Source organism: Pan troglodytes, chromosome 10, assembly GCF_028858775.2.
Source record: "Pan troglodytes isolate AG18354 chromosome 10, NHGRI_mPanTro3-v2.0_pri, whole genome shotgun sequence".
NCBI classification, from domain to species: domain Eukaryota; kingdom Metazoa; phylum Chordata; class Mammalia; order Primates; family Hominidae; genus Pan; species Pan troglodytes.
Window position 1 is genome coordinate 19,193,127 of NC_072408.2, and position 22,329 is coordinate 19,215,455.

At 44.6% G+C, this 22,329-nt stretch overlaps 1 protein-coding gene across 1 annotated transcript in view; it reads left to right on the forward strand.

Annotated features, from left to right (window-relative positions):
- The first annotated feature begins 6,151 nt into the window (after positions 1–6,151).
- BCL2L14 (BCL2 like 14) overlaps positions 6,152–22,329 on the forward strand; it is a 49,837-nt gene continuing 33,659 nt past the window's right edge. Inside the window, 2 exon segments of the mRNA NM_001246544.1 lie at positions 6,152–6,226; positions 8,046–8,097. The gene's annotated coding sequence lies outside the window, so the exon portion shown is untranslated.

The window sequence follows — 22,329 nt, forward strand, 5'->3', positions numbered from 1 at the left end:
GAAAATCAATAAATGTAATCAACCATATTAACAAGCTACAGAAGAAAAATCACATGATCATATCAATTGATGTGGAAAAAGTATTTGACAAAATTCAACACTCATTCATGATTTAAAAAAACTCTCAGAAAATTATCAATAGAAAAGAAATGCATCCACTTAGTAAAAAGCACCTATAAAAAACCTACAGCAACATTATACCTGATGGTGAAAGTCTGAATATTTTTCCCTTAAAATCAAGAATAAGACAAGCGTATTCACACATACATTCTTATTCAACATAGTACTGAAAGTTTTAGCCAGTGCAGTAAGACAAAAGGATGGGGTGAGGGAGAATAAAAAGGAAGACATTATTATCTATATATAGAAAATTCCAAGGAGTATACAAGAAAAACAAACTCTTAGTACTGAGTTCAGTAAAGTTGCAGGATATAAGATAAACATACAAAAATCAATTGTATTTCTATATACTAGCAATGGACATGCAGACATCAAAATTTAAAATATAATATCATTTGCAATCACTCAAAAAGAATGGAATACTTAGGTGTCAGTCTAATAAAACATATCCAGGGATTTTATGCTGAAGACTATGCTATGCCGATGAAAGAAATAAAAATATCTAAATAAAGGGAAAGACATACTGTGTTTATGACTAGAAGATTCAACATAATAAAGGTGTAAATTCTCCCAAATTGATATGAAGGCTTAATATAATTCCTATCAAAATCCCAGAAAGTTTTAAAAATAGATATAAACAAGCTTATCCTAAAATTTAAATGAAAAGGCAAAGGAACTGGACTTCAAAACAATTTTGAAAAAGAAGACAAGAAGTGGGAGGTGACTCAGTCTATCTGATTTCAAGACATATTATATAGGTCAGTAATCAAGACTATGTGGTATTGGTGAAGAGATAGACACATAGGTCAATGGAACAGAATAAAGAATCCAGAAGCAGATCCACATAAATATGCCCAACTGATTTTTGACAAGGTGCAAAAGCAACTCAACAAAGGAGAAACAGGCTTTCAACATAAGATGCTGGAGTGATTGCATATCTATTACCAGAAATAATGAACCTCAACCTAAGCCTCACACCTCAAGCAAAAATTAACTCAAAATGGATCATGAACTTAAATGTAAAGCCATAAAACACTTAGGAAAAAAACATAGGATAAAAGAGTCAAGATCTAGAATGACGTAAAGTGTTGTGTTTTTTTCACATATGGAGAATGCCCTGTGATAGAGTTCTTAGACTTGACACCAAAAGCACAGTTCATAAAAGGAAAGATGTATAAACGGGACTTCATCAAGATTTTAAATTTTTGTTCTGTAAAAAATCTTGTTAAGAGAATGAAAAGACAAGCTACAGAGTGGGAAGAAAATATTTGCAAACCATATATCTGACAAAGGACTAGTATCTGGAATATATAAAGAACTCTCAAAAATTAAACAATAAGAAAGCAAACAATCCAATTAGAAAATGGACAAAACATGTGAAGAGACATTTTAACACAGAAAATATACAGGCGACAAATAAGCACGTGAAAATATGTTCAACAGCATAAGCCATTCGTGAAATTCAAGTTGAAACCACTATGCAGTATTACTACATATCTATCAGGATGGCTAAGATGAAAAATAGTGACAACACCAAATTCTGACAAGGATGCAGAGAAACTAGATCACTCATATGATGCTGGTGAGAATGTAAAATGGTGGTGTTTGGAAGTTTCTTAGAAAACTAAACATGCAACTGCCATATGACCCAGCAATTGAGCTCCTGGGTATTTATCTCAGAGAAATGAAGACTTGTAGTCACACAAAAGTTTGTGCACAAATGTTTATAGCAGCTATATTCATAAGAGCTCAAAACTAGAAGCAATCTAGATGTCCTTCAATAGGTGACTGCTTAGACAAAATATGGTACATTCTATGCGATGTTATTCAACAGTAAAAAGGAACAAACTTTTGATAAACACAACAACCTAGATGAATCTCCAGAGGATTAGGCTGAGTGGGAAAAAAGCCAATCTTGGCGGGGCGCGGTGGCTCACACCTGTAATCCCAGCACTTTGGGAGGCGGAGGCAGGCAGATCACGAGGTCAGGAGATCGAGACCATCCTGGCTAACACAGTGAAACCCCGTCTCTACTAAAAATACAAAAAAATTAGCTGGGCGTGGTGGCGGGCGCCTGTAGTCCCAGCTACTCGGGTGGCTGAGGCAGGAGAATGGCGTGAACCCGGGAGGCGGAGCTTGCAGTGAGCCGAGATCGCGCCACTGCACTCCAGCCTGGGCGACAGAGCGAGACTCCGTCTCAAAAAAAAAAAAAAAAAGCCAATCTCAAATGGTTGCCTATGTATGATTTCATTTCCATAACGTTTTTGAAATGACAAAATTCTAGAAATGAAGAGTTGATTAGCGGTTGTCAGGAGTTATGGAGGGGGTGGGAGCAGGAAGTCACGGGTTGTGGCTATAAAATGGCAAGATGAGGGAACTTTATGGTAACGAAAATGTTCTGTATCTTGACAGTAACAATGTCTATATCCTGATTATAACATTGTGCTATTATACGCTGTTACCATTGGGAAAAAAATGGGTAAACGGTACACAGGATCTTGATTATTTCTTACAACTGCATGTGAATCTACAATTATCTCAAAATTAAAAGTTAATTTTTAAAAACAAATTCAGGGCATACACATACAAAACTAAATTTATCTTTTATAAGTTGGCAGGGTTCTGCTGATATAGACCAGGTGGCTCTGCTGAACTTAGCTGGCCTCACTCGTGTGTGCTGCTGATCTAGGCTGGGTTCCTCCAGATCAACTGGAGAATTTGATTCTGTTTCATGTATCTGTCATCCTCAGCAGGCTGGCCTGGGCATGTTCTTATGGCCATAGCTGAGGTGCACGAGAAAACAAGCTCTAGCTTGGGCGCAGTGGCTCACGCCTGTAATCTCAACACTTTGGGAGGCCAAAGCAGGTGGATCACTTGAAGTCAGGAGTTCGAGACCAGTCTGGCCAACTTGGTGAAAACCCATCTTTACTAAAAATACAAAAACTTAGCCAGGCGTGGTGGTGCACGGCTGTAATCCCAGCTATTCGTGAGGCTGAGGCACGAGAATCGCTTGAGCCCAGGAGGCAAATGTTGCAGTGAGCCAAGATGGCACCACTGGCTGGGTGCAGTGGCTCACGCCTGTGATCTCAGCACTTTGGGAGACTGAGGCTGGTGGATCACCTGAAGTCAGGAGTTTGGGACCAGCCTGACCAATATGGTGAAACCCCATCTCTATTAAAAATACAAAAATTAGCCAGACATGGTGACGTGCACCTGTAGTCCCAGCTACTTAGAAGGCTGAGACAGGAGAATTGCTTGAACCCGGGAGGCAGAGGTTGCAGTGAGCCGAGATCGTGCCACTGCACTCTAGCCTGGGCAACAAAGCAAGACTCCATCTCAAAAAACAAACAAACAAACAAAAATCACACCACTGCACTCCTGCACTCCACTCTGGGTAACAGAGTGAGACAGGACAGGACAGGACAGGACACGACAGGACAGGACAGGACAGGGAAAGGAAAGGAAAGAAAAGTGGAAAGGGAAGAAGAAAACAAGTTCTAGCGGACAAACCTCTCTACAGCCCAAATTTGAGTCACGGCTTTTACACACTAATGACAAAAGCAAGTCACATGACTGAGCCCAGAACCAGGGGACAGGGCAGGTCATTCATGCGTGGTGGGAGGGCACTGTGAAGTTACGTGGCAACAGGCATGAATATGGGGCAGAGGAGGTGAAAAGCTGGGGTCGTTGAAGGACTCTACCACCATCCCTGAACACCTCCAGGACTAAAAATACCTATTGCGGCTTTCTCTTCTTACTGCAGTAACTCTTACCCACTCCCCCACTCTACCTGCCTCATCCAAGTGAGGGGGAAATGAAAGGAAGAGGAGGAAACAGAGCATTGAAAATGTGTGCCTCTGTGTGTGTGTGTGTGTGTCTCTCTGTGTGTGTGTGTGTGTGTCTCTGTGTGTGTGTGTGTGTCTGCGTTTGTGTCTGTGTCTCTCTGTGTCTGTGTGTATGTCTCTCTGTGTGTCTATGTGTGTGCCTGTGTGTGCCTGCGTGTCCGTATGTGTATGTGTTTGTCTCTGTGTCTGTGTATCTGTGTGTCTGTGTATCAGTGTGTGTGTGTCTATCAATGTGTGTGTCTGTGTATCAGTGTCTGTGTGTCTGTGTGTGTATCTGTGTCTGTGTGTGTGCCTGTGTGTGTCTGTGTATCTGTGTGTCTGTGTGTCTCTGTGTCTGTGTGTGTGTACCTGTGTATCTGTGTGTGTCTGTGTGTGTGCCTGTGTGTGTCTGTGTATCTGTGTGTCTGTATGTTTCTGTGTGTGGCTGTGTGTGTCTCTGTTTCTGTGTCTGTGTATCTGTGTGTATGTCTGTGTATGTCTGTGTGTGTCTCTGTGTGTGTCTGTGTTTCTGTGTGTGTCTGTGTCTGTGTGTATGTTTGTGTATGTCTGTGTGTGTCTCTGTGTGTCTGCATGTGTATCTGTATGTCTGTGTATGTGTCCCTGTGTATGTGTCTCTGTGTATCTGTGTGTCTCTTTGTGTGTGTCTGTGGGTATGTTGTGGAAATCCTTGGAAATCTCCTATTTGTAGGAACTGAATCCCCAGCACTGCCATGTAAATATTTTTCCCTCTCATGGGCCACTGTGTCCATTGTCCATTGTTTCAAAGACCCTACAACAGGATCTGAGTTTCCCTTTGCCAAAAGACAGGTCACAGGGAAGGGAACACAGCTGACCCTTGAACAATGTGGGGTTAGGGATGCTGACCCCCACGTCGTCAAAAATCCGCGTACAACTTTTGATTCCCAAAAAAGGAGTCAGGCTGATGTCTGCCCAATATTCTACTGAACTTAACTACCAAGAGCCTACAGTTGACTGGGAAACCTTGCTGATAACATAGTCAGTTAACTCATATTTCGTGTATGAATTATATAATGTATTCTTACAATAAAGTAAGCCAAAGAAAAGAAAATACTATTAAGAAAATCATGAGGAAGAAAAATATTTCCTCTTCGTTAAGTGCAAGCGGAGCTTCATGAAGGTTTTCATCCTTATTGTCTTCACACTGAGTAGGGTGCGGAGGAGGAAGCGGAGGGGTTATTCTTGCTGTCTCTGGGTGGCAGAGGCAGAAGAGGCGGAGGAAGTAAAAGGGAAGGCAGGAGAGGCAGGCACAGTCAGTGTAGCTTGTACTGGAAAAAACCTGTGTATAAGTGAACCTGTGCAGTTCAAATCCGTCTTGTTCAAGGGTCAACTCTCTATAATGTCTACAAATGTCCTACCCTGAGCCAGGCTGCCTCTGCCCCAATCTTTATTCCATCTTCTGCCCCATCTCTGACTCTCTTCTCACCTTTACAATTTTCTAGAGTCCTTGTTCCTTTCCTAGCACGCACCCAGACTTTATGTTATGAGAATCCCTGTCCAAAGCCACTGAGAGCAGTCTCTTTGCCTCCATATCTTCATTAGTAAAACATGGGTATCAGCAGTGCCCACCTCACAGCGTTGATGTGAGGATGAAGCGACATGACTGATAATGAGTTTACACTGCCCGGTATGCGGTGATTCCTCAATAAATTGCAGGATGTGTTTTTTCTTTTCTTTTAATATGGGGGTAGGGGCTGCCCAGTCTCACTGCAGACAGTTAAAGGAATCGCAGCACCAGGCGCGATGGCTCACGCCTGTAATCCCAACACTTTGGGAGGCCGAGGCGGGTGCATCACGAGGTCAGGAGTTTGAGACCAACCTGGCAACATGGTGAAAACCCATCTCTACTAAAAATACAAAAATTAGCCGGACCTGGTGGCGAGCGCCTGTAGCCCCAGCTACTCAGGAGGCTGAAGCAGGAGAATCGCTTGAACCCGGGAGGCAGAGGTTGTAGTGAGCCGAGATCGCGCCAATGCACTCCAGCCTGGGCGACAGAGCGAGACTCCATCTAAAAAAAAAAAAAAAAAAAAAAAAAGGAATCCCAGCAATCCAAGGCGGAACTCTGGAAATAGTTTCCCGTAGAAACACCGTTCTACACTGCAGTCTTATTCTATCCCACTATTATTACTCCCAAAGATTCTAAGGTCCCAGTGCTTTCGCTTCATCCTAGAGGCTAAATGGGCTCCCCTGGATTCGCCTGGCAGAACTAACCACCTAGAAGAACGTTATTGTAAGGGGAAAATGTGAGTGCTACAGAAGTTTCTTATAAATGTGCTTTTGAAATAGAGTCCACTCTTAAGTTTGATATTTCCTAAAATTTAATGTGTGAAGGAAGATGCTTGGGAGACAATCCGTTTATCAGGCTGATATATGGCAGATAGTCTACTGACCTCCCTGAGCAAGAACCTTAGGAATGAGGCCAGGTGGCAGAAACACTCAGGGCCAAGGGTAGGGAGCAAAACTGTGTTGTAAAGAGACCTAGATGGACCTGGGAGGAGGTGGGGTTCAATAGGAGGCCACGACTAATGCCCTGGCATGCAAAGGCTGGACAGGAGTCTTGAAAGAGCCTCAGTTAGCTGGGCGTGGTGACGGGCGCATGTAGTCCCAGCTGCTCGGGAGGCTGAGGCAGGAGAATGGCGTGAACCCGAGAGGCGGAGCTTGCAGTGAGCCGAGATTGCGCCACTGCACTCCAACCTGGGCGACAGAGGGAGACACCATCTCAAAAAAAAAAAAAAGAAAGAAAAGAAAAGAAAAAATAAAGAGCCTCAAAAATATGGAAAACCAGATCCTAAGAGCAAAATGCCAAGGGGGACACTCATTAGTGAGGAGTCTGCAAAAACAGAAAAGTTTTAGCCAGAAGCTTATAGGAGTAGACCTGGAACCCAAATTGAAAAGGAACAGTGAGACCCGTAATTTGAGAAGGAAATAGAATAGGCAGAAGAACTATAGAAACTATAGCTTCGAGTCTAAGAGCCTATTTACAGGGGTGTCCAATCTTTTGGCTTCCCTGGGCCACACTGGAAGAAGAATTGTCTTGGGCCACACATAAAACACACTAACACTAATAGCTGATGAGCTAAAAAAAATAAAAAAGAAAAGGAAAAAGAACGGCCGTGCATAAATCTCATAATGTTTTAAGAAAGTTTACAAATTTGTGTTGGGCCACATTCAAAGCCATCCTGGGCCTCATGCAGCCCGTGAAAGCTTGCATAAGAGATTTAGGACCTTTTGGGGGAAGTGCTCGATAAGGATTGAATAACACCATAAACTGAAGCTAAACTGAAAGGTTTTAGAATTTAACTTAAGACACCTCAAATGCTTTTAGATGAAACTCAGGACTTTTTCACTGTAGTAAAGTTCAGCATGAAATTGACCTTGCAGGGGCACCAGACAGCAGTGAGCAGGGTGTATAAGAGTGAGGGAGGGGTTAATAAATAGAGATGGTGGGAAAAGGAGCTGGCTTTTTGTGAGTACAGCTTCTTGCAGACTAGACTAGCAAGAGTCAAGAATGAACCTAAGCCAGACTCAGGTCTACTGGGCAGTGCTAGGCCTGTCTCAACCCTGTTCGCACATCAGGTACCCCATGCGTCTGCTGTAGTCTGTAGCTACATGTGAACCTAAAACATCACCGAGGTTTCTAGTGATGTTGAAACTCAGCTAATAAACAGGGAATCCCGAGGGTTCCCCTCTACTCCACTCCTGACAGTGGCCATCCTGCCTCTGCTTGAATACCTTAACTCGCCTCTCATGAGGCACTCATCTCCTCATTAAATGATTGTCACTGGGAAGAATCCGCCCCACACAGCCAGATCAAATTTACCCCCTGGTAACTTTCAGCCCCTGGTCCCCATTCTGCTCTTTAGCACTAGGTAGCTGAATCGAATCTTTCCATGAGAGTCAATTCCATTCCTCCTAAATCTTCTCTCTTCTAAGATAAATAGTCCACATTATACAATCTTAATACCCAATTCAATGAGCACTTCATGATAGTCTAATATATGCAAAGCACCATGCTTGTGCCAAGTGGGACCCTAAAGTGAATATTATCTCCTTGCTCTTTAGGCAAACAGGGTGAAGACAAGAGGCATAGGTGATGGACACTAAAACAAAGACCGTAAGTACTGTAATAGCTACACACAACTTACAATCATATAGGCATGGGGAAAGAGTAGCCCAGCTTACCTTGGAGGATCTGGAAAGGTTCTAAGAAGAAGTGGAATTGAGTTGGAGTTGGAAAGACTTCAACAATCAGATGTGAGAAGGAGGTGGGTGGTGAGTGGAAAGAAAATAGGACAGGGCTGAGGACCTTGTTTTCTTTTTCTTTTTTGAGGTTTTTTTCTTCTTCCTTTGTTTTTCATTTTATTTTTATTTTTCATTAACAAGTAGTAATAATACATGTTTATGGAGTACAATTTGATGTTTTGATATAGGTTTACAATGTGGAATGATTAAATCAGGCTAATTAGTAAATCCATCACCTCACAAACTTACCATTTTTTTGCAGTAAAAACATTTAAGATCTACTTTTACCAATTTTGAAATATACAATGCATTATTACTTATTATAGTTACCATGCTGTGCAATTGATCAGTAAAGCTTATTCCTCTTGTCTAACTGAAACTGTGTAGCCTTTGACCAACCTCTCTGCTTTTCCCAACCACCGTTCCACCCCCAGTCCCTGGTAACCACCATTGTACTCTCTACTTCTATGAGATCAACTTTCTCAGATTCTACCTATGAGTGAGATCATGCAATATTTGTCTTTCTGTGCCTGGCTTATTTCACTTAGCGTAATGTCCTCCAGATTCATCCATGTTGTCCCAAATCACAGGATTTCACCCCTGTTTAAGGCTGAATAGTATTCTATTGTGCATATATACCACATTTTCTTTATTCATTCATCTGTTGATGGACACCTAGATTGATTCCATATCTTGGCTATTGTAAATCGTGTTGCAATGAACATGGGAGTTCAGGTGTCTCTTCAACATACTGATTTCAATGCCTTTGGATAAATACCCAGAAGTGGGATTGCTGTATCAGGACCTTGGTTTCTTAGCTTCTGTCTGACCTTGAGCATACCTAAAATAAGAGCCCTGAACGAGATAATTTCTAAAGTTTAGTGATAGAGACCAAAAGGAGTATACATGTGAGCATTCCAACTTAGGCCAAAGCCTAAAAGTGAGAAGCCTGCCCATATCAAGGGAGTGAGGTGTGTGTTTGGGGCAGGGGTAGTAGAAGAGCAAGAGGGTTCATGAATTCAGTATTCTTGTTTCACTGATGCAGCACCCATCACCATTCTGATCAGGTCCCTCGGGGACATGGACAGTGTCCTTAGAATGACAATGATGATGGTACCACCAGTACCACCACCACCATTTCTCTAGCATGTGGGTGAGCCAAACACCTTTGGAAACACCTTACATATTTACATTTACATCCTACTGAATCCTCATAACAGCCCTGTGAGATAGAATTTTTATTATTCTCATTTTACAAATTAGAAAGCTGAGGCACAGAAAGGTTAAATAACTTGCCCAAGTCCATAAGGCTAATCTAATAGCAGAGCTGGGATTTGAAGGCAAGTAGTCTCACTCCCTGCTTTTCTTCCTCGAAAAACACAAGGGCAGGGCTGAACTCAGCTCAGGGGACACAATCTATACCAGGACAAGGTTACAATGGCACTATAACTTCTTCTTCTTTTTTTTTTTTTGAGACGAAGTTTCACTGTTGTTGCCCAGGCTGGAGTGCAATAGCGCAATCTCAGCTCACCGCAACCTCCACCTCCCGGGTTCAAGCAATTCTCCTGCCTCAGCCTCCCGAGTAGCTGGGGTTACAGGCATGTGCTACCACACCCGGCTAATTTTGTATTTTTAGTAGAGATGGGGTTTCTCCATGTTGGTTAAGCTGGTCTCGAACTTCCAACCTCAGGTACCCGCCTTGGCCTCCCAAAGTGCTGGGATTACAGGCGTGAGCCACCACGCCCAGCCGGCAATATAACTTCTTTTGCATTCTCATTAACTCAGCCTCAGATGACACTGGCTTCCTTGGAAGCCACCGCATACTGACGATTGAAGTGGAGCTGACAATCACCTAAAAACCCCTAAATGCCTTTGACATGAGCCACTCTTAAGCCAGGTCTCTCCCATTCTGTTCACGTGTGGCTGATCAGTTCAACCTAAATGTTGGGTTTTATGTTGAACCCTATAAAATTCTAGGTTTTAGCTTATAGTTTCACCCTACTATAATTTTGAAACATGATATGTTACCTAATGTTACCTCTCCCAGTTTAGTAATAACATAAACAAAAACAGTTGACAGTTATGGGGGCCCTGACTTTGTGCCAGACACCCTGCTACGTATTTGTTTGTTTAATGTAATACCTTATATAATCATTTAGTCTTTACACAAAGTTAAATATTATTATTATTCTCACTTAATAGGATAGGAAACCAAGTCTAGTGAAGTTAAGAAGCTTGCTCAAAATCCAATTAGGGGCTGGGCGCAGTAGCTCATGCCTGTAATCCCAGCTCTTTGGAAGGCCAAGGCAGGTGGATCACCTGAAGTCAGGAGTTCGAGACCAGCCAGGCCAACATGGAGAAACCCCATATCTACTAAAAATACAAAAAATTAGCCAGGCGTGGTGGCAGGTGCCTGTAATCCCAGTTACTTGGGAGGCTGAGGCAGGAGAATTGCTTGAACCCAGGAGGTGGAGGTTGCAGTGAGCCGAGATCATGCCACTGCACTCCAACCTGGGCAACAGAGCAAGACTCCATCTCAAAAAAAAAAGAAAAATCCAATTAGGAAGGGACTGACCCAAGATTCATACCTAGGACTATCTGACTCCAGGGCCTGAACTTTTATCTATGTTCTCTGCAGCGTCCTCACATCTTCTACACACTTGTTATTATCTAAGTCAATCATGAAAAATGATGAAACAGGCCAGGCGTGTTGGCTCACATCTGTAATCCCAGCACTTTGGGAGGCCGAGGCGGGCAGATCATGAGGTCAGGAGATTGAGACCAGCCTGGCCAACAGGGTGAAACCCCATCTCTACTAAAAATACAAAATGAGCCAGGCGTGGTGGCATGTGCCTGTAGTCCCAGCTACTCGGGAGGCTGAGGCAGGAGAATCGCTTGAACCCAGGAGGCAAAGGTTGCAGTGACCTGAGATCACGCCACTGGACTCCAGCCTGGGCGACAGAGCGAGACTCCATCTCAAAAAAACAAAAAAGAATAAAGAAAAATGATGAAACAGAATCAGGGAGAGAATTCAGAGGAAAATGACATCCCTCCAGGTGTGTATGAACCAATTACTCATAGAGTCATAAACAGTTAGAGAATGAGGCATTTTTCACAAAATATTGAGGGCTGGAGAGGTTGAACAAGTTGCTCCCACTCACACATCTAGGCAAGAGAGGAGATGGAAAAGTAAACAATCCAGAAAGGTCAAGGCCCTCATTCCATCAATGCACAATTCAAGTACACATACGTGGGAAACCATCTGAAAAGTTTTGTAATTACAATTTCATCTAGCCAGCAATTCTCCAACTCATTCACACGCATCTCATGACATCGTTGTCAGAAGCCTTGCTAGAGTGAACGTGCACTTCATCAAAGACACCCCTGATCCGTGGGAGATGGGATTCGTTTGTGCTGATCTACTCTCCAGGAACACAAGAAACTCACCATTCTAACGGTTCATACATCATCCATTTAATACCCCAGTTTCAGATTTTGCAGGAATTAACATCAATGCACGGTTTTTGAGACCCACCAACTTGCTGAAACAGTGCAAGCCACCTGCAGTCCTCGGAAACCACTCAGTGATGGCCCTAGGTCTCCCTACTCTGGGCCTGAGATTCACTTACAGCTGCAAAACACACCTGTGCACTCTCCTCACAGGCAGAACGCTTCCACTTCTCAGTCATTTCCAACTGAGACTGTTTTCCTTGGTAGAGAATACAGAAGTCAAATGGACTCAGAGTGGTTCTGCCTTGTCTCTGCCTTCTGTTGTTGAGAATAAACCAGAAAAATCCCTTCTTCTGTCATTAACATTTTCAAGAAGCTCCGTTCAGTCCAGTGCTCTTATTTCAGGCCTATCACACCCTTTCATATTTGTGTTTTCATAGCCACTGACAAAGACTGTGTCCTTGACCAAACTTTAGTCAGGTTCCTCTGAGCCCAATCAGGCCCCATCCTTGGGCATGCCCCTACCCCCAATGTCTGATCACCCTCAAAATCTGATCAAATTCCTCATCCCTCATCATCCCCCAGGCGATGTCTGATCACCCTGCCTGGTCTTCAGCAAAAATCACACTAGGTCAACTTAGCCAGAATCCCCTGACTCCCAATGTTTCCCCTTAGTAATTTTCCACCCACTGACTCCACCTTACTCCTTGGTTACAAATCCCCATTTGCCTCTGCTGCATTCAGAGTTGAGCCCAGTTTCTCTCCCTGACTACAAGACCCTATTGCAGTGGTCCCTACACCAATTGCGACAGTCCCGGATAAAATCTGCCCTACCCTTTTAACACGTGTCAAGAGTAAATTTTTCCTTAACATCTCCTGTGGGCACTATTTGTATACATTTAAAGTGAGAGCTTATCCAAGAGCTTCCTTTTTAGCCTGGCAATCAAGTATCCTTTTTGCTTCTTTCTCCAGATCACTCCCTAAACCCCTCATCTATAGTAAGAAGCAGAATCAGAATTTGACTCCAAGACTGTGCCTGAGGAGCCTGAGCCCTAAATACTGTGCTCTATTGTTACCTGTGTTATCTGTAAATAACTGAGCCACTGATTAAAACACAGTCAATAGGCTGGGCAAGGTGGCTCACGCTCACTCGTAATCCCAGCACTTTGGGAGGCCGAGGTGAGCGGATCAACTGAGGTCAGGAGTTCGAGACCAGCCTGACCAACATGGTGAAACCCCATCTCTACTAAAATACAAAAGTTAGCTGGGCGTGGTGGTAGGCGCCTGTAATCCCAGCTACTCAGGAGGCTGAGGCAGGAAAATCGCTTAAACCTGGAAGGCCTCCGAGGTTGCAGTGAGCCGAGATTGCGCCACTGCACTCCAGCCTGGACGACAAGAGCGAAACTCCATCTCAAAACAAAAACAAAACACAATCAATAACAGAACCTAGAGATCTCTAGCTAGATGCATCTCAATCAATTAAGCACGCAATCAAAGAGACTGAAGGGAACCTGAGGTCCAGATAATTTAAGTGATTTAACCAACGTTAAAGATTATTTTTTAAGGGGAAAATCATGACTCTCACATGATATAAAAGAACATGTGGCAAATATTTTATGTAACTCATTTAACTGGAGCCAGCAAAATATTAAAACCAGCTCCAAGGAGAAAACTCCAACTACCACACATTTATAATCAGGTAAGAAATACCGAAATAAATTTACAAACAGGCAAAACTGGAAAAACTGGTTAATATCTACAGGATAATAAACAATGGCATTCCACGGGAGACTATTTGCATTTTAATATGCAAGGAATTATTTGCATTACTATAAGTTTTCTATATGTTAACTTGTTTCTAAGGAGTTGTAAAATAGCATAATCAAAAGCAAATAAATAAGCATATCTCTATAAAATCAGATAATCCCCAAAGGCTCTAGCATTCCATTAAAAGGATATCCAGTAATCTCTTTGCCCATTGCTAATCTTTCCATTTTTCCCTACACCAAAGTCAAAAAGCAGTAATAGCAAGTCCAGAAAAGAGGCGCGGTGGCTCACGCCTGTAATCCCAGCACTTTGGGAGGCCGAGGCGGGTGGATCACCTGAGGTCGGGAGTTCGAGACCAGCCTGACCAACATGGAGAAACCCCTTCTCTACTAAAAATACAAAATTAGCTGGGCGTGGTGGCACATACCTGTAATCCCAGCTACTAGGGAGACTGAGGCAGAAGAATTGCTTGAAGCTGGGAGGCGGAGGTTGCAGTGAGCCAACATCTCACCACTGCACTCCAGCCTGGGCAATAAGAGCAAAACTCCATTTAAAAAAAAAAAAAAAAAAAAAGGTGAAGACCATCAACAAACTGGGCTGCATCTGAACCATGTGAAGAAGATGGTCAGGTTTAGTGGTTAGCGTCATGGGCTTTAAAGACAGTGCCTGGGCTCCCTCAAATTCCAGCTTTGCCTCATGTGCTCGTGTGACCCTGGGCAATTTTACTTAAGTCTTTTGTGTGTTTGTCTTTTTTTTTTTTTTTTTTGAGATGGAGTCTCTGTTGCCCAGGCTGGAGGAGTACAGTGGCTCCATCTTGGCTCAGGGCAACCTCCCCCTCCTGTGTTCAAGCAATTCTTCTGCCTCAGCCTCCCCGAGTAGCTGGGACTACAGGCGTGTGCCACCATGCCCAGCTAAATTTTTTTGTGTTTTTAGTAGCGATGAGGTTTCACCATGTTGGCCAGGCTGTTCTCGAACCCTTGACCTCAGGTGATCTGCCCGCCTCGGCCTCCCAAAGTGCTGGGATTACAGGCGTGAGTCATTGTGCCCAGACTCTTTTTTTTTTTTCCTTTTTTTGAGACGGAGTCTCTGTTGCCCAGGCTAGAGTGCTGTGGCATGATGTCGGCTCACTGCAACCTCCACTTCCCGGGTTCAAGCGATTCTCCTGCCTCAGCCTCCCGAGTAGCTGGGATTACAGCCATGTGCCACCACACTTGGCTAATTTTGTATATTTAGTAGAGACGGGGTTTCAGACGGGGTTGGCCAGGCTGTTCTCTAACATCCTACCACAAAAGAAGTGAAAATGGCCTGTTCCTGCCTTAACTGATGACATTGTCTTGTGAAATTCCTTCTCCTGGCTCATCCTGGCTCAAAAGCTCCCCCACTAAGTACCTTGGACCCCCCCACTCCTGCCCGCCAGAGAACCCCCTTTTTCCTTTACCTACCCAAATCCTATAAAACAGCCCCACCCCATCTCCCTTCACTGACTCTTTTCAGACACAGCCCGCCTGCACCCAGGTGAAATAAACAGCTTTACTGCTCACACAAAGCCTGTTTGGTGGTCTCTTCACACCGACGTGCATGAAATTTGGTGCCATGACTCGGATGGGGGACCTCCCTTGGGAGATCAATCCCCTGTCCTCCCACTCTTTGCTCCGTGAGAAAGATCCACCTACGACCTCAGGTTCTCAGACCAAGCAGCCCAAGAAACATCTCACCAATTTCAAATCCAGTAAGCGGCCTCTTTTTACTCTCTTCTCCGACCTCCCTATCCCTCAGCCTCTTTCTCCTTTCAATCTTGGCGCCACACTTCAATCTCTCCCTTCTTTTAATTTCAGTTCCTTTCATTTTCTGGTAGAGACAAAGGAGACACGTTTTATCCGTGGACCCAAAACTCCGGTGCCGGTCACGGACTGGGAATGCAGCCTTCCCTTAGTGTTTAATCATTGCAAAGACACCTCTCTGATTATTCCCCCACGTTTCAGAGGTGTCAGACCACGCAGGGACGCCTGCCGTGGTCCTTCACCCTTAGCAGCAAGTCCCGCTTTTCTGGGGGAGGGGCAAGTACCCCAACCCCTTCTCTCCGTGTCTCTACCCCTTCTCCACCTTTCTGGGGTGCAAGAAACCCCCAACCCGTTATCCTTCACCCTTAGCGGCAAGTCCCGCTTTTCTGGAGGAGAGGCGAGTACCCCAACCTCGTATCTCTGCACCCCAATCCCTTATTTCTGCACCCTGACCTCATATCTCCGTGCCCCAATCCCTTATTTCTGCACCCCAACCTCTTATATCTCTGCTTCCTGATCCCTTATTTCCGTGCCCCAACCTCTTATATCTCTGCACCCCATCCCTATTTCCACACCCCAACCTCCTACCTCTGCGCCTGAACCCTTCTCTGCTTTTCTGGAGGGCAAGAACCCCCCAACCCCTTCTCCGTGTCTCTACTCTTTTCTCTGGGCTTGCCTCCTTCACTATAGGCAAGCTTCCACCTTCCATTCCTCCTTCTTCTTCCTTAGCCTGTGTTCTTAAGAACTTAAAACCTCTTCAACTCTCACCTGACCTAAAATCTAAGCGTCTTATTTTCTTCTGCAATGCCGCTTGATCCCAATACAAACTCGACAGTAGTTCCAAATAGCCAGAAAACAGCACTTTCAATTTTTCCATCCTACAAGATCTAAATAATTCTTGTCGTAAAATAGGCAAATGGTCTGAGATGCCTGACGTCCAGGCATTCTTTTACACATCAGTCCCTCTCTAGTCTCTGTGCCCAGTGCAACTCATCCCAAATCTTCCTTCTTTCCCTCCCACCTGCCCCCTCAGTCCCAACCCCAAGCGTCGCTGAGTCTTTCTAATCTTGCTTTTCTACAGACCCATCTGACCTCTCCCCTCCTCCCCAGGCTGCTCCTCGCCATGCAGAGCTAGGTCCCAATTCTTCCTCAGCCTCTGCTCCTCCATCCTATAATCCTTTTATCACCTCCCCTCCTCACACCTGGTCTGGCTTACAGTTTCGTTCCGAGACTAGCCCTCCCCCACCTGCCCAGCAATTTACTCTTAAAAAGGTGGCTGGAGCTAAATTAAAGTTAATGCTCCTTTTTGTTCATCCCAAATCAGATAGCGTTTAGGCTCTTTTTCATCAAATATAAAAATCCAGCCCAGTTCATGACTTGTTCGGCAGCAACCCTGAGACGCTTTACAGCCCTAGACCCTAAAAGGTCAAAAGGCCGTCTTATTCTCAAAATACATTACCCAATCTGCTCCCGACATTAAATAAACCTCCAAAAATTAAATTCCAGCCCTCAAACCCCACAACAGGATTTAATTAACCTCGCCTTCAAGGTGTACCATAATAGAAAAAAGTTGCAATTCCTTGCCTCCACTGTGAGACAAACCGCAGCCACATCTCCAGCACACAAGAACTTCCAAATGCCTGAACGGCAGTGTCCAGGCGTTCCCCCAGAACCTCCTCCCACAGGAGCTTGCTACAAGTGCCAGAAATCTGACCACCAGGCCAAGGAATGCCTGCAGCCTGGGATTCCTCCTAAGCCATGTCCCATCTGTGTGGGACCCCACTGGAAAGCGGACTGTTCAACTCACCTGGCAGCCACTCCCAGAGTCCCTGGAACTCTGGCCGAAGGCTCTCTGACTGACTCCTTCTCAGCTTAGCGGCTGAAGACTGACGCTGCCCGATAGCTTCGGAAGCCCCGTAGACCATCACAGATGCCGAGATTTAGATAACTCTCACAGTGGAAAGTAAGTCCGTCCCCTTCTTAATCAATACGGAGGCTACCCACTCCACATTACCTTCTTTTCAAGGGCCTGTTTCCCTTGCCTCCATAAGTGTTGTGCGTATTGACAGCCAGGCTTCTAAACCTCTTAAAACTCCCCAACTCTGGTGCCAACTTAGACAATACTCTTTTAAGCACTCCTTTTTAGTTATCCCCACCTGCCCAGTTCCCTTATTAGGCCGAGACACTTTAACTAAATTATCTGCTTCCCTGACTATTCCTGGGCTACAGCCACACCTAATTGCCACCTTTTCCCTCAGTTCAAAGCCTCCTTCACCTCCTCCCCTTGTATCTCCCCACCTTAACCCACAAGTATAAGATACCTCTACTCCCTCCTTGGCGACCAATCACACACCCCTTACCATCTCATTAAAACCTAATCACCCTTACTCCGCTCAATGCCAAGATCCCATCCCACAGCACGCTTTAAAAGGATTAAAGCCTGTTATCACTCGCCTGCTAGAGCATGGCCTTTTAAAGCCTATAAACTCTCCTTACAATTCCCCCATCTTACCTGTCCTAGAACCAGACAAGCCTTACAAGTTAGTTCAGGATCTGCATCTTATCAACCAAATTGTTTTGCCTATCCACCCCATGGTGCCAAAACCATGTACTCTCCTATCCTCAATACGTCCCTCCACAATCCATTATTCTGTTCTGGATCTCAAACATGCTTTCTTTACTATTCCTTTGCACCCTTCATCCTAGCCTCTCTTCGCTGTCACTTGGACTGACCTTGACACCCATTAGGCTCAGCAAATTACCTGGGCTGTACTGCCGCAAGGCTTCACAGACAGCCCCCATTACTTCAGTCAAGCCCAAATTTCTTCCTCATCTGTTACCTATCTCAGCATAATTCTCATAAAAACACACGTGCTCTCCCTGCTGATCTGTCCGATTAATCTCCCAAGCCTCAATCCCTTACAAAACAACTCCTTTCCTTCCTAGGCATGGTTAGTGCAGTCAGAATTCTTACACAAGAGCCAGGACCGCACCCTGTAGCCTTTCTATGCAAACAACTTGACCTTACTGTTTTAGCCTAGCTGTCATGTCTCCGTGCAGCGGCTGCTGCCACCCTAATACTTTTAGAGGCCCTCAAAATCACAAACTATGCTCAACTTACTCTCTACATTTCTCATAACTTCCAAAATCTATTTTCTTCCTCATACCTGATGCATATACTTTCTGCTCCCTGGATCCTTCAGCTGTACTCACTCTTTGTTAAGTCCCACAGTTACCATTGTTCCTGGCCCGGACTTCAATCTGGCCTCCCACATTATTCCTGATACCACACCTGACCCCCATGACTGTATCTCTCTGATCCACCTGACATTCACCCCATTTCCCCATATTTCCTTCTTTCCTGTACCTCACCCTGATCCCGCTTGATTTATTGATGGCAGTTCCACCAGGCCTAATTGCCACACACCAGCAAAGGCAGGCTATGCTATAGTACTAGCCACTAGCCCGCCTCTTAGAACCTCTCATTTCCTTTCCATCGTGGAAATCTATCCTCAAGGAAATAACTTCTCAGTGTTCCATCTGCTATTCTACTACTCCTCAGGGATTATTCAGGTCCCCTCCCTTCCCTACACATCAAGCTTGAGGATTTGCCCCCATCCAGGACTGGCAAATTAACTTTACTCAACATGCCCTGAGTCAGATAACTAAAATGCCTCTTAGTCTAAGTAGACACTTTCACTAGATAAGTAGAGGCCTTTCCTACAGGGTCTGAGAAGGCCACCGGAGTCATTTCTTCCCTTCAGTCAGACATAATTCCTCAGTTTAGCCTTCCCACCTCTATACAGTCTGATAACAGACCAGCCTTTATTAGTCAAATCAGCCAAGCAGTTTTTCAGGCTCTTAGTATTCAGTGAAACCTTTATATCCCTTATGGTCCTCCATCTTTAAGAAAAGTAGAACGGACTAAAGGTCTTTTAAAAACACACCTCACCAAGCTCAGCCACCAACTTAAAAAGGACTGAACAATACTTTTACCACTTTCGCTTCTCAGAATTCAGGCCTGTCCTCAGAATGCTACAAGGTACAGCCCATTTGAGCTCCCATATAGACGCTCCTTTATATTAGGCCCCAGTCTCATTCCAGACAGCAGACCAACTTAGACTGTGCCCCAAAAAACTTGTCATCCCTACTATCTTCTGTCTAGTCATACTCCTATTCACCATTCTCAACTACTCATACATGCCCTGCTCTTGTTTACACTGCCAGTTTACACTGTTTCTCCAAGCCATCACAACTGATATCTCCTGGTGCTATCCCCAAACTGCCACTCTTAATCTTGAAGTAAATAAATAATCTTTGCTGGCAGGACTATGCTGAATCTCCTTAGGCACTCTCTAATCAGATGTCCTAGGTCCTCCCAATTCTTAGACATTTTATACCTGTTTTTCTCCTTCTCTTATTCCATTTAGTTTTTCAATTCATACAAAACTGTATCCAGGCCATCACCAATAATTCTAAATGACAAATGTTTCTTCTAACAGCCCCACAATATCACCCCTTACCACAAAATCTTCCTTCAGCTTAATCTCTCCCACTCTAGGTTCCCACGCCGCCCCAATCCCACTTGAAGCAGCCCTGAGAAACATCGCCCATTATCTCTCCATACCACCCCCAAAAATTTTCGCAGTCCCAACACTTTACCACTATTTCGTTTTATTTTTCTTATTAATATAAGAAGACAGGAATGTCAGGCCTCTGAGCCCAAGCTAAGCCATCATATCCCCTGTGACCTGCACGTACACATCCAGATGGCCAGTTCCTGCCTTAACTGATGACATTCCACCACAAAAGAAGTGAAAATGGCCTGTTCCTGCCTTAACTGATGACATTGTCTTGTGAAATTCCTTCTCCTGGCTCGTCCTGGCTCAAAAGCTCCCCCACTGAGTACCTTGTGACCCCCACTCCTGCCCGCCAGAGAACAACCCCCCTTTTTCCTTTACCTACCCAAATCCTGTAAAACCCCATCTCCCCTCGCTGACTCTCTTTTCAGACTCAGCCCGCCTGCACCCAGGTGAAATAAACAGCCATGTTGCCCACACAAAGCCTGTTTAGTAATCTGTTCACACGGACGCGCATGAAACTGACCTCAAGTGATCCACCTGCCTCAGACTCCCAAAGTGCTGGGATTACAGGCATGAGCCACCACGTGTGGCCTGTTTGTTTTTTGAGACAGTTCTGTCACCCAGGCTGGAGTGCAGTGGTTTGATCACTGCAGCCTTGAACTCCTGGGCTCAAGTGATCCTCCCACCTCAGCCTCCAGAGTATGGGACTACAGGCATGCAGTACCATACCTGGCTAATTTTTTTGATTTTTTTTTTTCTTTTTTTGTAGAGATGGGGCCTCACTATGTTACCCAGGCTAGTCTCAAACACCTGGCCTCATGCAATCTGCTTCCCAAAAGCACTGAGATTCCAGGTGTGAGCTACCATATCCCACCTACTTAACTCTTTTGTATCTCAGTTTCTTCATATGTAAAATGGGCATAACTGTCGTGCCTACTACACAGCTGAGTTAATAATTGACATGGACTCAGTAAAATAAGAACTATTATTGTTAGGCCTCTTTGGAGCCATGGCCACCACAGCATGCCTATCTTTACTCTAAAAATTTTGCCCAACTAGGCTCAGAATTCTCTGTCAACCATCTCCAATTTTACAGTAAAATGAACATTCTGTCTCCAAGGTTCCCATTGCTTCTATGAGACCAACCAGTGCCTCTTTGTCAGCCAAATGCAAGGATGGAACAATGTTTATCACCGTGGCTTCCTTTGACTTAAGAGTTGATATTAGCATCAAGTGTGAAATGACCTATGTTTATCAGGAGTCTTCCATGGAAGTCATGGTAGTCAGATCTCCTATCACAATTACCTCCTGCCTTGGTGCAGGGTGTGATCTCTGTACTAAGAACGTCTTTCTCCATCTCGTCTCTGGCCAGGCCAGTTATAGCAACACAGCACTATCACTTCAATCCTTCTATTATTTTGTCTTCACTCAAACCACAAATTAGAGGATCTTCTTACAGGTATAGGGGAGAAGAAAATTTATTTTTCCTCTACCCTCCTAGGTTTTTTGGCTGGGGCCCTGCAAATTAGACTGACGATAGATAGATTAACAAAAGAAAAACAGACAGAAGTTTATTATTAACACATGCATACACACAGGATCGCTCAATGATGAGTAACTCAAAGGAGTGGTCAGAAATTGGGCTTATAGAGCACCTTTTAAAAAAACATAAATTTGTAAAAAAGTGACAAGACAGGCCAGGTGCAGTGAGTGGCTCACGCATATAATCCCAGCACTTTGGGAGGCCGAGGCAGGCGGATCACTTGAAGTCAGGAGTTTGAGACCAGCCTGGCCAGCAGGGAGAAACCCTGTCTCTACTAAAAATACAAAAATTAGCTGGGCATGATAGCGTACACCTGTAATCTAAGCTACTCTGGAGGCTGAGGCAGGAGAATCGCTTGAACCCAGGAGGCGGAGGTTGCAGTGAGCAGAGATTGCACCACTGCACTCCAGGCTGGGCGACAGAGTGAGACTCCATCTCAAAAAAAAAAAAAAAAAAAAAAAAAGAAGTGACAAGACAAAGGGAAAGAGCTTTAGGCTTCTGGAGGTGGCAAACTGTGGGAAGGTAAGTAGATGGGGAAAGTAATGGAAGATAAAGATTGCCTTAGTGAGGTTGGTTATGTAGGTTCCTCCAGCGCCATCTCTGGGCTGCTTAAGAGTCCAGAGTTGTCTCCAGTGATTGAGAATCTTCCTGTCCTCCCTGGTAGGGAGACGTGGGGAGCAGAGAGTTTCTCTTTTTTTCCATTTTTTTTTTTTTTTTTTGAGGCGAAGTCTCGCTCTGTTGCCCAGGCTGGAGTGCAGTGGCACAATCTTGGCTCACTGCAACCTCTGCCACCCAGGTTCAAGCGTTCTCCTGCCTCAGCCTCCTGAGTAGCTGAGATTACAGGCACCCACCACCATGCCCAGCTAATTTTTGTATTTTTAGTAGAGACGGGGTTTCGCCATGATGACCAGGCTGGTCTTGAACTCCTGACCTCAGATGATCCACCCACCTCGGCCTCCCAAAGTGTTGGAATTACAGGC